The 17,465-nt window shown below is 38.5% G+C and overlaps 1 non-coding gene across 1 annotated transcript; it reads right to left on the reverse strand.

Moving 5' to 3' along the window:
* Positions 1–670: 670 nt before the first annotated feature.
* LOC131219635 (small nucleolar RNA R71) lies at positions 671–777 on the reverse strand. The gene has a single exon (XR_009158283.1). It is a non-coding gene; the product is annotated as a small nucleolar RNA R71 (small nucleolar RNA).
* Positions 778–17,465: the final 16,688 nt, after the last annotated feature.

Raw genomic sequence — 17,465 nt, forward strand, 5'->3', positions numbered from 1 at the left:
TAAATAACATTGTCTTCAAAAGGAGGAGCTCTCAAATCTTCAGACATTCATCATCTCCTTTTCTCGGGTTCTTCTTTCCAATTCTCGTTTGCATAGCTTTCTCTTGTTTTTAGGAATTCATAACTTTTTCCTTTAGTTTTATTCATCATAGGTTGCATCTTAGTTTAGTTTTCTTTCTTATATTAATAACATAGTTTATGCTAGGACGTAGATCTCGAATATAGAACTAGCACCGTTTGATCCTGAGATTGAAAGAACAATTCGTGAAAGATTGAGAAATAATCCTGTTGAAATGGCGAATGAGACTGAAGTTAAAGCTCTCAAAGATTATTCAGCTCCTGTCCAATTTAATGCGCCTTCATGCATAGTGTTGCCAACCACTACGGCAGCACACTTTGAACTTAAACCTGGAGTCATACAATTGTTGCCATCCTTTTATGGATTGGACAAAGAGGACCCATATCATCATGTGAAAGAATTCTTAAACATTTGCTCCACCTTTAAGTTCCAAAACTTCTCAGACGATTCGATCCGCCTACGCCTGTTTCCTTTTTCTTTGAAGGATAAGGCGAAAGCATGGTTGAATTCTCTAGAAGTTGGATCTATCACTACATGGGACCAACTGTCTAAGAAGTTCTTAAACAAGTTCTTCCCCGTTCACAAAACCAATGCCCTCCGTAGAGAAATCACTAACTTCACACAAAAAGAGGGCGAGCACTTTCATGAATGTTGGGAAAGATGGAAGGACTTGCTTCTTAAATGTCCTCACCATGGTTTTGAGAAGTGGCAACAAGTTCAATACTTCTATGACGGTCTGACACCACAGAACCGTCGCATGGTTGATGCCACCAGTGGAGGGTCATTCATGACCAAAAGTGATGTCGAAGCGTGGAACTTCTTTGAAACCTTGTGCGAAAATTCCCAGCAATGGGATTATTCAAATAGAGGTGACAAAAGTCCCCAACCACAAAAGAGAGGTGGTATATATGAGATAGGAGTCATGCCAGAGCTGAGTGCCAAGCTTGATAAACTGACAAAGAAAGTTGATGCTCTGGTATTAAATAATGGACCACCACAAACAGCTCAAGTCGAGGCATATGCCACATGTTCTAGTCTTGCCCATCCTATGCAGTCTTGTCCATCTAGTGCAGCATTCCCAGAACTTCTCTCTGAACAAGTTCATGCTATGAACACTTTTCAAAAATCCGGGAATGATCCTTACTCGAACACATACAACCCGGGGTGGGCTAGACATCCAAATTTCTCTTGGGCAAAGGACCACAACAAGGAGGACCATCTGGAAATCCTCCCATGCAACCGCACCTCCAAGTTGGCAATCAACAACCTCAACAGTTTCCACAATATCAACAGCTGCCTACACAATCAAGGAAACCATCTCTTGAGGATACACTCCATCTTTTCATGCAGAGTTCTCTCCAATTCCAAAAAGACACCGAACAAACCTTACTGGCCAACCAGGAAAGCTTACATGCAAATGCACAATCCATTGCCAAGCTGGAAGTACAAATGGGTCAACTAGCTGCCACATTGAGTGAGAGAGAGAAGGGCAAGTTCCCTAGCCAACCCGAGGCTAATCCAAAGGGACAATATGAGATTGGCTCTAATTCCAACCAAGGGCAATATCATGAACAGGCCAAATCGATCACTACCCTTAAGTCAGGCAAGCAGATTGATAATAGAATAGAGATGCCTGGGGATGAATCAAATTCTAAAACAGAAGATCAAGATGAAGCAGAGAGTCATACCAATGCATCCAAAGTCCAAAAGCTCTCTGACTCTCCAAGAGCCACTAATGTGCCACCTTATGTGCCCAAAGCACCCTTTCCTCAACGTCTGGCACCAACAAAGAAAAGAAATAACTTTGATGAAATCTTGGATGTGTTTCAAAAAGTGCAAGTCAACATCCCGTTGCTTGACGCTATCAAGCAAGTCCCTGCTTACGCTAAGTTTCTTAAAGATTTATGCACTCAAAAGCGTAAGCAGAATGTTCATAAGAAAGTCTTCCTTGCAGAGCAGCTCAGCTCCATGATTCAACATAACAACCCTCCTAAATTTAGGGATCCAGGAGCTCCCACCATTTCTTGCGGCATAGGAGATCATAAGATCGGAAGGCATTACTTGATTTAGGAGCGAGTGTCAATTTGTTACCATATTCAGTCTATGAGCAGCTAGGACTTGGTGAGTTGAAACCGACTAAGGTAACATTACAACTAGTTGATAGATCTGTCAAGGTGCCCCGGGGTATTATTGAAGATGTGTTAATCCAGGTTGATAAATTTTATTTTCCAGTGGATTTCATAGTTATAGATACTCAGCCTGTCCAGAATCTTCATAGTCAGATCCCAGTCATTTTGGGTCGTCCATTTTTGGCCACATCTAATGCTATTTTCAATTGCAGGAATGGAGTTATGAAATTGTCCTTTGGTAACATGAATATTAAACTCAATGTTTTTAATGCAGGACAAAATCCTCAGATTTGGATGACATATTTGAAGTGGACATGATCGAGAGCCTTGTGCAGGACTCCTTCCGTACATCTTTTGAAGATCCTCTTGAAACCTGCTTAGCACAATCGGGCATGGATTTTGACATTGATAGTCCCATCCATGAAGTCAATGCATTGCTCGACTCTACTCCTATATTGGAGACTGAAAAATGGAGAGCGAAAGTGGAACCTCTCCATCCCTCTGAGACTCTTCTTGACAGCATAGCTTCCGACTCTGAGAAGACAAAGGCGAGCAGGCTGCTTAATGTTCTTAGAGCATATAAGGCAGGAATTGAACGGAAGATAGTGGAAATACAGGGAGTATGCCCCACGATATGTATGAATCATGTTGTGGAAATGTCGCATAACATGCAAAGGAAGCGTGATCCTAACATAGAAGAAGTCGTTCGAGCAGAAGTCCTTAAATTATTTGACGACAGTGTCAGTTGCCTTATTTCAGATAGCACAGTTCATGGGAACTCACGTCACTTGTCTAGGATCGGTTAATGAAAGTGTTGAGGTAATTTCTTTGGCAGACCCTGGTTATAAAGATTATTTCATTCATGGTCCGTTCTTGTCTGGCTGAAGACGTTAAACTTAGAGCTCATGGGAGGCAACCCACCCAAATTTTCATTCCATTTCACTTTTCTCATTCATTAGTTCAATGTTTGTGGGTAGCATTGCCGCAAACCCTCACGAGACTACAACTCGTCCACTAGGGGTAACCTAGGGGTTTAAAGGCTTGTTGCATGCGCTAAATGCAATCGAGAGCACCTGCGAAAGTGGTATAGGTAGGATCTTCTTTTCTTTTTCTTTTTGTTATTTTCGCTTCTGTTAATTTCTCTCTTGCCCTAACTTGCTCTTACATTGATAATTTTGGGAAGCCTCTTGATTCTCCGTCCAGGTACTATCTTTCCCTCATTTATCTTTTATTATTCGTTGTCCCATGTGCATTACTTGTTTATTTCTAATACATTGAGGACAATGTAGATTTTCGGTTGGGGGTGGGAGATTAGGGTACCTAATCAGTATTTTCTTAGTCCTGAGGAAAATTTGTGAAAATTTTAAAATTTTTTCTGAATTTCTATTGAATTCAAAGTGACTTTGAAGGATAGTTGTGATTTTAACATTATAAGATACCTGATGTTGGTAACTAATGACTCTTGGATTCGACCATCTGCTTGATTTCAAAGTCAATTTTGAATTGTTAATCCATGATTAGACGTTGTGAACATTGATTAAGTCATGATTTTACATATCACATCTCGCTTGCACATTAAGTTTTGGTTCGATAACTCGACTGATTAACTTGGTAAAAAGAAGAATTAAAAGGCTAAGTCACATAATCTTCACCATAGGTTTGCTCCCTATAGGTATAGATTTGATTCTCCATAGTTGACTTATAAAAAATGAGGCGACGAGTTTCCGCCATAGGTTTGCTCCCTATAGGTAAGAATTTGATTCCCCTCATTTACGTTACTGCTCATAAAGAAAATCAAAGGTTGGTAAAATTAAAAATTAATCTGTGAGATAAGTGTTGGTTTCAAGCTTGGTTGTCACGAATTACCAATGATATCATGAGATTGACAATTGGATCTCTTAATATTTGTAAGTCGAGATTACACTTTACATTCATGGAGCTCGATGTTCAGAAATGTTCTAATTAATGGATTAATATGTTGAACTTGATTATGAAGTTTACTGTGAGCTTGATTTCAGGAGAAAATTCTACTTACCATTCATGAATCTTAGAATTTTCATATCTCAGCTGTCTGTTCACAAGTCACTTGAGTTTACAGGAATCGTCTTTTATTTCTAAAATTATTTTTCGCATGTTTTGCTCGTGACTAGCAAAATGCTGGTTGGGGGTTGTGATGTTGGTTTAAACAAAACATCAAGTTTTTGGTAATTACCAGATTTTACGTATATGATAATGCTTAATGGAGTATTTTAATTGTATTTTTGTTACAGGATGAAGTCAGGAGCGTTAATTGAAAATTGATGTTAAAGGCATGGATTTCATGATCCAAAGTCTCCAGAGCACGGGATAGACTCCAGAGAATCAATAATGAAGATTTTACACGCCTGAGATCTGAGGAAAGCAAGCCAAAGGGGCCCGAAAAGGGTCCAGAATGCAAGATCACATGGTTCCCGATATCCAATCAGTTCGAAACTTCATACATGGGATGAGGGCCGTAAATTAACCGTACATATTAAATTTCAGCCATAGAAGATCTCGGGAAGTGGTCCAACGGACAGATCAGCCTATTAATCTCTAAATTGGGGCCCACCTGATATTTGGAACTGCCTCAACCTTTGTATTGACGGTTTAAATAAGTTGAGAAACAGGATGGATGGATTGGATTTCTCGAAACCATCACAGTGGACCCCATATGTATAGCATGTGTACATAGTGCACATGTGCACCGCCCGTATACCGAACGACCTGCGTCGGGTCAGCAACGCTGACCCGAACTGTTTCTTAAAAACGGAAAATCTCCGTTTCCAGCGCTCCACGAACCGAACCGTTGTCGTCGGTTGTGGGGCCCACCTATTGTCCAAATGGACAATCCAAACCGTCCATCCGCTTCCTGAGGTCGATATCGTCATCGCCTAGATGTCCGTTTGGTTCCATACATATGTACGGACGTTGATCGCTGAAAAAACGTAAAATGGACGGTGAGTTCAAAACTCCGTGGGTTGCACCGAATCCACCCCAAAACCGTCAATTCCTACTGATTTTTCGAGCTGAAACCAATGGACGACGTGGATTCCTGTGAAAAGTCCAGGAATGGGCCCCACAATCATCGCAGCGTCGGTTTGGCGTCCGCGTAGCGTCTTCCGCTGGCCGTTTTTGCGAAGGTTTGTGGGCCCCGTACGTCACGCGTACGGCCGATCTGACCCGTCCATCGTGTAGAGGGCATCGAGAGCTTCAAAACCATGTTGATATTCCTCGCCCATGCGTACACATGTGTGCGGTACAGAGGCCACAAACAGGCCGTCTTGTGACGTTCAAAACTGTTTTTTTTTTAGATTTCTTCTGTGGGCCGCGCTAATGGACCTTCAAAACTACCCATTCTTGACTGAAATTTCATCCTGAATCCAATGGACGGGGTAGATTTTTCAGAAAATGCCTCTGTGGGGCCCACCGATCACGGCTGCGAAAATTTGTACTCCGAGTCCTTCTACGACTCTGCCACCGACCTCAGCCATCCAGCAGCTATAAAATGGGAGTTTTGGACGTGGGAAAGGCATTCAGAACCATTCAGAACCATTCAGAACCAGGGGATTCCAGATCTGGAGCAAGGAAGAGAAGAAAGAGAAGAAAGAGAAGAAAGAAGAGAGAGATCGATTGGTTTGGTGTTTAATTTTTATGAATTTTATTTAATATTTTTCATGAATTTTATGGGTCACTAATCTCTCAGCTAGGGCTGAGATGAAGCCCCTAATTTGATTAGCTCTTGTATTGGTTGATTTACTTTGAATTTCAATTAATTTGTTTCTTTCTTTAAGTGGGCTTTATGGGTTTAAATTCTATACTTCTCCATCTATGAACTTGATTAAAGTATATATATGGATGTTGTTTGGATGCTTATTATAGGTACTTGTGTCTGATCAAGAACAAGTTTCCTATAGAGGAAGAAACAGGGTGCTTTAATGAATGTACATTCCATGTACCCAACCAAGGATATGGGATATGTCATTCATGGCATTGCTTAAAGGAATTAGACAGTTTGTATGCCCGATTAAGGACACAGATTGTGCTTTCTCTATTTAAGTGGTATCAATCTAGATCAAGGTGAATCAACAGACAAAACAAGGGTTAGGATAATTAGGGGTGGATTCGAAAGTCCTAGTGCTTTCTCTCTGATTGAATTTTCTTCCCTGTTCTTAATTGTTTTTTTTTTCCTCTGAAATTGTGCTTAGTAATTCATTCCATTATTTGTTGGATTAGTTAAGGAGAATCGTAGATTTGAATTGTGACGACCAGTCCTCGTGGGAACGATCTCGTAATACGTACCGTATCTGCATCTGATTCGTATACTTGCGAGTTGAAATATCATTTAAATCGTGTTGGTTTAAATAAAACAACACATAGCCTGTTAGTGTTCTTAAATAAGAGGGGAAAATAACTCTTTAAGCACAGCGTATCCAATACATGCTTCAACCTAATCGAATCAATTTTCTATTTTTTTTCTATCCTAAAATTGTGCGAGGGGCAAGCCATGCGAGCTATATGTGCAAAGGCACTTACAAAGCTATAGAATGAATGGCTATTTCCTAGAGGGGGTGAATAAGACCAATTAAAAATTATGCCAAAACAACGAAAAAATGACAGACCAAGTTTGTCGTAAAATGTAGTTGATGACAGACTTTGTTTGTTGAATGGTCCGTCGAATTTTACACCTAAATGGCAAGTAGGGTCCATCAAATAAAATGACAAATAAAGTCCGTCGAAAAAAGAAAAAGAAAAAAAAAAAAAAAAAACAGATTATATCCATCGCAAACCTCAAAAGTCCGTCGCAAAACTCTTCCAAACTCCATACGAAAATGAATTGAGTCATCTGTTCCTTTACCCAAGAAAATGTATTTCTATTTTGCATGGTCCAATTATTTACCCCGAAAATTTCTACAATGAATTCAGTAAGTAGCTAGTATATTTCCATCCACAATTCTGCTATTGTACCTGAGGGGGAATCCCTTAGATGGGTAGAAGTATAAAGAGAATCATATTAAAAATGGTTTGTTTATGCGGGAAGTAACATTCGGATTGAGCGACGAATGACAGATCATATCCGCCCCTACTCTTTGCATAGGAAGTGACGGACCATCTAAAATTTTACAAGATGATTTCAAAGCAGCGATAGATTTAATCTGTCATTAAAATTTCTACCACAAACTATTGCATTCATTATTTTTTGAATCTGTTGCACGTGATAGCTTATTTATACATATCAAATTCATAATATGAAGGCATATAGGATCATTCAAATGCATAGATTGTAAAAACTCAAAGAATATGCATACACATGAAAATCAAAAGATAATGCTAAGAAAGCATATCTGAATGAATTTGTGATGTTCACTTGGGTGGTCCGTTATTAAAATTTCTGTATTAAAAAATGTAAAAAAAAACAAAAAAAAAAAAAAACAAAACAAAACAAAACAAAGCAAAGCAAACAAACAAACAAACAAAAAAAAAAAAAAAGCTTTACAGTTGTTGCTTTTCTAGCATGTCCAACCTAATAGCATATTTATACACATCAAGATCATAATATAAAGGCATATATGACCATTCAAATGCATGGATTGTAAAAACTCAGAATATCTATACATGTCAAAATCATAATATAAATACAAGAAGAAAATTCCCCCTTGATCAAAGATTATTATCCTGCAATCGGCAATCGATTTGCAGCTTCTAAACCATGCCCACATATTACTTCAAAAGCAAGATTTGAGATTCCTGTATCAAATCATTCCTTCTATTTGGCTTCAAGTAAATGAGAGAGTTGCTCATCTTATAAAGAAAAAAAAAATGTGGTTGTACCGATATGGTCTAGTATAAACGGCTACCTACGTACTCAAACAGGTGGGTTAGGATCGAGCCACTGTGTAGTTCTTTTAATATTGAAATGAGAACATTTTATCAAAAAAATAAATAAATAAATAAAATAATAACAAGTCGAAATGAAGAAAGAAAATAACTTATTACCTTATGTTACGCATAAGCAAATGAAAAGTCGAAACAAATCATAGTAGGAGAGGATGTACATCGACTCTTGATAACTTTTATGTATCTACCCAAGAAAAATGATCCATATGGATGCAAAGAGACACTGTACACATGGGACATGTACATCGATCCAACCCATCAAATATGAAGCTCCACTTCGGATAGACATGTACCCAAGTTTTGATTTATTGGACAAAGCTAACATCCTCTTAGTGGACATTTGTTTGTTGAACTTGGACCATTGACTACTAATTCGATCTTCCATTTGATCCAGATAGGCGACAGTTGGGGTGATCTTTTTATATTCCATCCACAATGGTCTCTATTGGGAGCGTTTGGTGTTGGGAGCTTCCTATTGTGTATTTTATACTCTCTTATCATATGAAGTTGACTCTACTGATCTCTTTTTAGGGAGTTGTTTGGGATCGTGTATTTGATATGCATTGGAATCCATGTGAATTGGAATCACAAGGTATTGGTATGTTTTCAAAACAAGAGGCTTCTGGTGTATTTGGTGTGAATTGGGACCAAATATACTCCCAAATGTACTAACCTCACTGATTCACACCAATTGCCACCAAATACAAGCTCCCAAATGACCCTCTACAGTTCATTTCAGGTAATTGGTGTTTTCAGTTCTTATAATCAAATGCTTGAGTCAGTGCCTGCATGTTCTTTGTTTACGCTTCCAGTTCATTAGGAGAAGATTGTCATAGTTGTGATCAAGATATTCGGTTTTGGTTATAGTGACTGTAATGGTCACCGCCGTTATCAATACAGGTATCAGTTATAATGGCCGATACGGAGGCGTAACGACCAATATGACCCCTATAACGGTTGGAAAAAAATTGTTAGGAGATCAAATGGAATGAGCTGTGGACCTTGCTATGAGATCAAATGCGTCACTGATCTGAAATGGTGTATTAACAGCTCTGCTCTACTGTTGGGATTGGGATTCTGCCTTATATTTATAGGGCCCAGATTATCGTATCAACTGCTCTCCCTTTACCAAATCCCCCACAGTGGACCATATCCATATCCGGGATCCTTGACGTAGTATGCGCATGGAATACTCCGTGGTTTTCGATATGAAAAGTGGGGTCCATGCTTGGGTGATCCAGACCATTGTCCGTTGGTACCAGGTCGTGGATGGACTGCTATCCATCATATATTATCAATCATTTTATTCCATTAGATCAGCAAAAAATGATGTGTGCATCTGACTACTATTCCAAACCTGCAAAAAATGGAAATATTATCAATCATCATTAGATCAGCATTTGAGTTGTATCTACTACCATTCCATCATAAAACTATTTTATCACACACCTCATGTGCAGACTGGCCTGTATTTTGTAGACAACTTGAAAATGGGTGCAACCATAACACTGCTTAGGTGTTCTACGTTAAGATGGGCCCACCGTGAAGATGGCCGTTTCTGTCAATTTGTGTCTAAGTTAGCCCCAACTACAATGATGTTCACAAAACTTTGGCCATTCAGCTCATTAGGTGGGCTATACCTGTGACAAAAGAACAGGCAGTTATAAAGAAATGGGCCCTTTTCTGAAATGGTCCATAGATGTTTTGTGTCAGATTGTATTGGTTTTGGCCAAATATGTAAAAAATAAATAATAAATAAATAAATAATAATAAATAATAATAATAATAATAATAATGCAGGCCACTACAATAAAAATTTAAAAATTTAAAAAAAAAAAAAAAAAAAAAATTTAAAAAGGCCTTTAGTCTCCGTTCAAAATTGTGTCTAAAATGGTTAAAAACTAAGGCTAAAGCCTTTAACCTTAATTTTGCCTCAATTATCCAAACCGAGGCTGGGACCTCAATGGCTAGAGATTTTAGCCTCAGTTTTAGCAACCAAGGCTAAAACAGCTTTTATAGCCTCGGTTCTTTAAGTGAAGCTAAAAGAACATTTTTTAGCTTTAATTGTCTCGAAACGAGGCTAAATCAAAATTTTAGCTTCCATTATTTCCAACCGAGACTAAATCTAAATTTTAGCCTCAGTTGCCTCCAATTAAAGCTAAATCTATTTTTAACATTGATTCTCAATAATTGTGGCTAAAAGCCTTTAGCCACGGGAGTTGTAGTCTCAGTTTAGATAACTGAAGTAAAACTGATAGTAAAGATGGATTTAGCCTTTGTTGGCATCAACTGAGGCTAAATTCACTTTTTAACCTCAGTTCTCAACAACTGATGCTAAATCATTTATTTTAACCCATTCATAAATCTATACATAGTCATTCATTCATTCATTCAAATACAATTATTCATTTTAATTCATTCATAAAAGTACAAAACCAACAAAAAAGTTACCTATCCATTTAAAGTTTTCAAAACAAACTGCTACATAGCATTAACATGTAGACATAGAGTAATATAAGGAAACACACTTGAAAAACCAAGGTATGGTGTCATTGGGCTTGCAATAGCTGAAATTGTTAGCTCTGATTAGCTAAGCCTCTCCTGTCTATACTGCTCATGTTGAAAAGCACCATTTGTATTCAATTTAAGCACGCCCTACCTGATGAGTGCAGAAGCTTGCTTGATTTTTGGGTTAAGCAAATCCTTAAGGCATGCGTAAAAATCTTAGTAGCTGGCATCTTCTTCACACAATGAGGTAGGTACCACTTGGATATATCCTAAATTGCAGGCAAAGTGGCCACCCCATGTGAACAGACAAACATCCATTTCTTGTGAGTTCGGAGCAACTTCAATTTCAAATGTGGATCAGGGTAGAAATCAAGCCCGGATGAAGGAACATGGGTACTCCCAGGGATATGTAACAAGATAATCTTTCACCGACTTATCAGCAATGAAACCAAGGAACAACATCAGCTAGAGAAGTTGGAGTATGCTGAGGCATACCTGCAGCTCAGGTGGAAGAAATCTGTAAACATCATATATCTGATCCTTGAATCCTCGGCTCAACATCTCATCAGATTCAACCTGTTCCAATATCACAAAGTCAGACCAAGAAAGACCAACTCAAAATATAAATGTCAAAATTTTCTTTTACCAATAAAAGAAATTTCAAATGTTAGCAAGATAAGTTATGAACTATCTAGCTAGGACTGGTAGTTTGATAGCTCTGGTACGTAAAGTTCTTCTCTTGATCATGTCACCGACTCTGCCAGGCGTTCGAGACACCACATGAACTCCATATTCCAGCTTCCTTATATCCTCTCCTATACTCTTACCTCCAATGCAGGCACAGGCTTGTATATTTACGTAGTCACCAATGACCAAAATTACTTTCTTAGTTTGTGAGGTGAGTTCTCTTGTGGGAGAGACAATTAATGCCTGAACCCTGCAAAAGATGGTCACACAATAGATTAAAAAAAAAAAAAAAAAAAAGCTGGGACTTGTAGATGTGCCATGTGGTCAATGAGATTCAACTTGTCACTACAAGAAAAGGGGCCTAAGCCGACCGATGGCCCAACCCTTTACCCATGGCCAGTTTTACTGGCTGCAAGCAAAGGGTACACCTTATAAAATCAAAAAAAAAAAAAAAGCCCTAATCCATTTGAGTGCCGACTCTCTCTGCCTCTCCCCCTCCACTCCCTCTCGCTCTCCCTCCCTCTCCCTGTCACACGCTCTCCCTCTCCCTCTCCCTCTCTCTCTCTGCCTCTCCCTCTCCCTCTCCCCCTCGCACGCTCTCCTTTTCCCTCTCCCTCTCCCTCTACCTCTCCCTCTCCCTCTCCCTCTCGCTCTCCGCTCGCTCTCCTCTCACTCTCACTCTCCCTATCTCTCTCTCTCTCTCAAAACCCTATTCCTCTCTCTCTCTCTCTCTCTCTCTCTCTCTCTCTCTCTCTCTCTCTCTCTCTCTCTCTCTCTCTCTCTCTCTCTCTCTCTCTCTCCTTGACCCTCTGCTACAGTTCGGTCTTCTGCTGCTCGTGGATCTCGGATTCTCATCCATCTCAAGTATGCTTTGTCGAATACAAATCCCTAATTAGGGATTTGCGTTGTTGAATCCATTTTTAGGGATTTGCATTGTCGATTTCCCATTTGTTTTTTTTTTCAGCTCATTTATTTCACGTATCAGTTACTAATTTCTTATCTTGTGTTGGGCTGATTTGGCTCCTAGAAAGTAGCCCTAATGGAAATGGAATCCATTAGCAATGGCTGCTGCACATATTTGGTTTCTGGGAAATGCTTGAAAATGGATCCTATTTCATGTTTTGGGGCCATTTTCCTTTATAAAAGTTGGGGAACAAATTTTTGAAGATATCCTAGGTCATATTCTTGAAATGTTTATGTAGCTAGCCTTAAAATCTCATCAATGTTGCTAGATAGTCGCGGTTCATTTTCACTGTTTTTAGCTCAGCCACCAACTCGTAATGAGATATGATAATGCTGAATAAAAAGACAAGATTTTCGAGCTGTGAAAATGTAGAAGGAAATTGGAAAGTAAAACTACAACACAGAAGGAAAAACAAAAAAGAAAAAAGAAAAAAAAAAAAGATAATGAAAAAGGAACAACTGTAGGGTGGAAAAGGGGGCATTAGCTTTGAAAATTCAGATTAACTCTAGTAAAGAAAAACAGTTTCCAAGATCTGAAAATGTGGAAATTCCACCAAAGAAAAAAGAAAAAAAAAATAAAAAAACCAAAGAGAATGGAATTGGGAGAAAGAAAAGAACTTCCAAGGCTTGAGTTTGGATCAGCCTATTTTTTTGTCCTCATCCTAACACTACCTGGTGCAAATGATGGGCCGAGTAGATGTCACATACACAGCACAGTAGGCACCATAGAGCTTTTTGCTGCACGGGAACGATACAAGTAGTATGAAATCTGCATCCTAATTTGCTCCTTGTGCAAGAGAACACGATCATAGGCATATATCTACTTGTATGTATTATCTATTTTATATTTGATCATCCACACTGCTAATGGCCCATTTGCATCTGTGGAGCTGTATCACTTAAAGTTTTATCATGATTTCAGCTAATGGAAAAGTTGTTTGACTGTGAAAAGTTATTTATCATGATTTCAGCTAATGGAGATAACTTTGTTGTTATTAGTATCAAAAGATGCAAAGTGTAAAGGAGCAACTGTTATTTACTGCCAACAATATCCATTGTGTTGTATCTTTGTAACCCTTGCACATGGTTTTCTACCTTGTATGCAATGCACAACTAGAACGTATCTTTTACATAAAATACTGTTCTTTTTGTTTGCCATGCTTTGATTAATTCATTTAATAATAGTTGCTTTGAACTGTTTTGGCTTTTGAACTGTGGGGTTGCCATGCTTTGATTAATTCATTTACCCTTTTGGTTGGTTGATCATGACCTTCCTCATCTTGCTGCATGTGTTGTGAAAAGAAATATTTAAGAAAGAAAATACAGCAATGTTCCCATTCAATAGATCAAAAAGGAAAAAAAAATGACCAATTATTCTGCTGCTAGGATCTTCCGATCCCAGGGATTTTTGGTGCATCAGACATCCTCTGCTAGTCATTTAGTAGTCTGGGTACTGTGCAATGTCTTAGCTGAAAAGGTATATTACAAATTTGGGTTTTCAGTATGACAGGTGTCGCCCATGGCTCAATGATGCAAACAACTGGTATTTGATGTCCTCTACCGGATAATAGACATCCCTTCTTGGAAGATTACAAGATGAAGATAATTGTAAGTGTAATCCCCTGGCTTGTTCAGACCTGCACCATTCTAACTGAATATGCTCTTTCCCTATTGTTAGATTTTGAAATATTGGTAGGGTTTGGGTATAAATGAGATATTCTGGTTCTCACAATCTGATTCTGGTATAAATGAGATTTTGAAAAAAAACAAGGCTTTAAATGAGATATTCTGGTATAAATGAACTGCAATTAACTGGTATAAATGAGATATTCTAGTATAAATGAGATATTCTGGTATAAACTATGACACTTCTTACCCAGTTAATAAACTATGACAAAAGTTTTTTAGGCATTAACCAAAACATGGCCTTAGGATCTGCTGATCTAGGACATTATGTAGCACCTCTCACCCAAGCTTGGCCCTAAATCAGTGAGCCGAGGCTCAAGACCACATATTTCCTCTTTGCTTGCAACAATTTTTCATAACATTCATGTTTTATTGTCATTGGTTATCTGACCCAATGCCTGATTCCTACTTGCTGTAGCTTGGTGGTCATTGGTTGGATCCTTGTCGCGGTCACATTTGTCTTGTGTGGTGTATTTCTTCTTCTCCACAAGTAAGTGATATTGGGTTATCCTAATTATCTATACTTCTTCTCCACATATTTGAGTCACTTTTCTAGATAGGATTATTGTCAAAATGCAAACCTGCTCTTTACTTTACCAGGAAACTTCAAATGACATTTGTGTGTATGGTGCATGTATCAGTACACAAATTCCTTGATTAGAGATAGATGAGAAGGAAATATTCTCAAATTTCAATCAGAACAGTTGCCGCAACACCCGAATTTAAGGGCAATTCAATGTGAACTGTGATGATGATTGATTTTATTCAAAGTCTGCTTGGTAGTAAGTTTTAATGTTTTAATTCTCCAATATATTTCTCTAATTAAATCATCTATCTTCAACAATGAAAGAGATGAAAAGGGGATATTTGCTAATCTTGATAACCATATGATGTATGCTTTGTATGTTTATTGAGTTGACTTATATTGCAAGGTCATATCAAAATTTAGGCAAATCCAGTGCTCACGTGAGTCACAATAGGAAAATACAAATTTGGGCAGTATGCTTTACATGTATTACATTTTTTTCCTTAAATTATTATTGTGACTTGTTAGTTTATAATTGTGACGTATGATTGTGATTTGTAAGTTAGATAATTAGTTACTTGTTTGAGGATTTCTATGTGGCCATACATCGATATGGTGTGTTTTTAGTGGCACAGAAATTGCTCAAATTGTCCCATTTTAGACAGTTCAAGGTTAGATGGATAGTATGCTTTCATATAATCTATTTAAATGTTCATGCCTAATCCGCGGTCTATCTCCTCGTTTCTCTCTGGATATGTTTCTTCTGTTCTGTATCCAATGTCAAATATCTCTACATTGCTTTAGATATTTGATATCGAAATGTAACGTAAGATCAACTTATCTGAAGAGGCATGAGGAGATGCTACCGAATTTTCGGCGTGGACATTTAAATGGGAATATGAAAGTATTACAATCTATCTAACCTTGGATGGGTAACTAATTTAAGATTTAATTGAGCAGTGGTCTTTGGAAGGTGGGAACCGCTGTTATAACCATGACAAAGCTGTCCATTTCTTATGGACAACAATATGGGTGGCCTGGCCATTTGGACAGGCCCGTGTTTATGTATTAGCTTGAAATTGATGAAGCAGACCCGGATGTGCATCGGAGCTATCCGGATGTTAAGTGGGGGTCCCTGGAAGGTGGGAACTTCTGTTATGACCATTTAAGGTTGGATAGATTAAAATGCTTTCGGTTCCTTAATTTAAATGTTCATGCTTGTTCTGCGTTGCATCTCTTCATTTCTCTCAGGTTACATTTCTTACATTTATTTCTAATGTCAAATATCCTCACATTATGCGGATACTTGACGTGAGAATAAAATGCAAGATTAACGTATCTGGAGAGACATGGGGAGACGCTGCTAGAATTTCGGTGTGGGCATTCAAATGGGAACATGAAAGCATTACAATCTATCCGATCTTGATTGGGTGACTAATTTAGTCAGTTTGTTAGAGATACCGTTAGGGATTCTATTGGATGTCTAAATCTTTAATAATAGTGAATCATCAAGTGAGTCATTCTAGTTAATCTTTTATAAGAAGCTTTGTCGGGCCCACATTGTATTTCCACCAACTTGTCTTTCGAAGTGGCCGAGGAACATAATGATGGATAAGAGTTGGAATCGTATGTCAAGGTACCTCAATAACTTTTAGTTGTTATGGCCCATTGGTTAAGATGCATTTTTTTTATATGTCCTCCAATTTCATTGGATGGTTTAGGGTGAGCAACGAATACTTAAGTGGAGCTGTGAAATTCTTAAATTTTGCATTTGCAAATGCAAGCAATAGAAGGAGGATCATATGTCCGTGTAAGAAATGCAACAACAACTACTGGGTGTCTCGACAAGAAGCATACGATGATATTGTGTGTGATAGATTTAATACGAGTTACACCCATTGGTGTTTTTATGGAGAAGCTACGTCTTCTTTTATACCTACTACTACAAATGTTGAAGGTGATGATCCGGATCCATGCGATAATATGCACAGATTGTTGGAAGATGCATTTGGTCAAGAGAGTGATGCAAAATAGACCTACACCGGGGCTTAGTACCGAAGTGCAACAATTTTTCAAATTGGTGGAAGACACTGATCGGGAATTGTACCCTGGTGCAAGAAGTTCTCCAAGTTATCTTTCGTTGTATGACTATATCATGTGAAATGCCTTAGTGGATGGAGTGACAAATCGTTCACCATGTTGCTTGAACTACTAAAGGAGGCACTCCCCGAGGGTGAAACTTTGCCAAAGTCTTTCTATGAAACCAAGAAGATCATTGGGGACTTGGGCTTGAAATATGATAAAATTGATGTTTATCCCAACAATTGTATGTTGTACTGGAAGGAGGCCACTGGTGAGCAATCATGTGCTACATGTGGTGCTTGTAGATGGAAAACGGTTGAACATCAGTCAGATGACGAGGCAGCTTCTTCATCAACAAAAGATCAAAAAATTCCGGCTAAGATATTACGCCACTTTCCTTTGAAACCAAGGTTACAGAGATTTTTCATGTCATCAAAAACAGTTTCCTCTATAAAATGGCATTTCGAGAGTCGCACCAACAATGGAATATTAAGGCATCCTACTGACTCTCCAATGTGGAAAACTTTTGACCATGACCACCCGACATTTTCTTCGGACGGACGCAATGTTAGACTCGGGTTAGCAGCCGACGATTTTAATCCATTCAGGACAATGAGTATTGCCCATAGCACATGGCCTGTTGTTCTAATACCATACAACCTACCACCATGGATGTGCATGAAGCAACCGTATCTCATGTTGTCCTTGCTTATTCCTGGACCTTCTGGACCTGGTAATAACATCGATGTATATATGCAACCTCTTATATATAAGTTGAAGGAATTGTGGGAGGTTGGCACAGACACTTATGATGCCTCAAGCTATCTCTCAGTTCTCGTTGTACAATCTAAACCGATATTTTTTCTATTGCAGGAACAATTTAATGAACA

The sequence above is a fragment of the Magnolia sinica genome, chromosome 11 (genome assembly GCF_029962835.1).
Source record: "Magnolia sinica isolate HGM2019 chromosome 11, MsV1, whole genome shotgun sequence".
Lineage (NCBI taxonomy): Eukaryota > Viridiplantae > Streptophyta > Magnoliopsida > Magnoliales > Magnoliaceae > Magnolia > Magnolia sinica.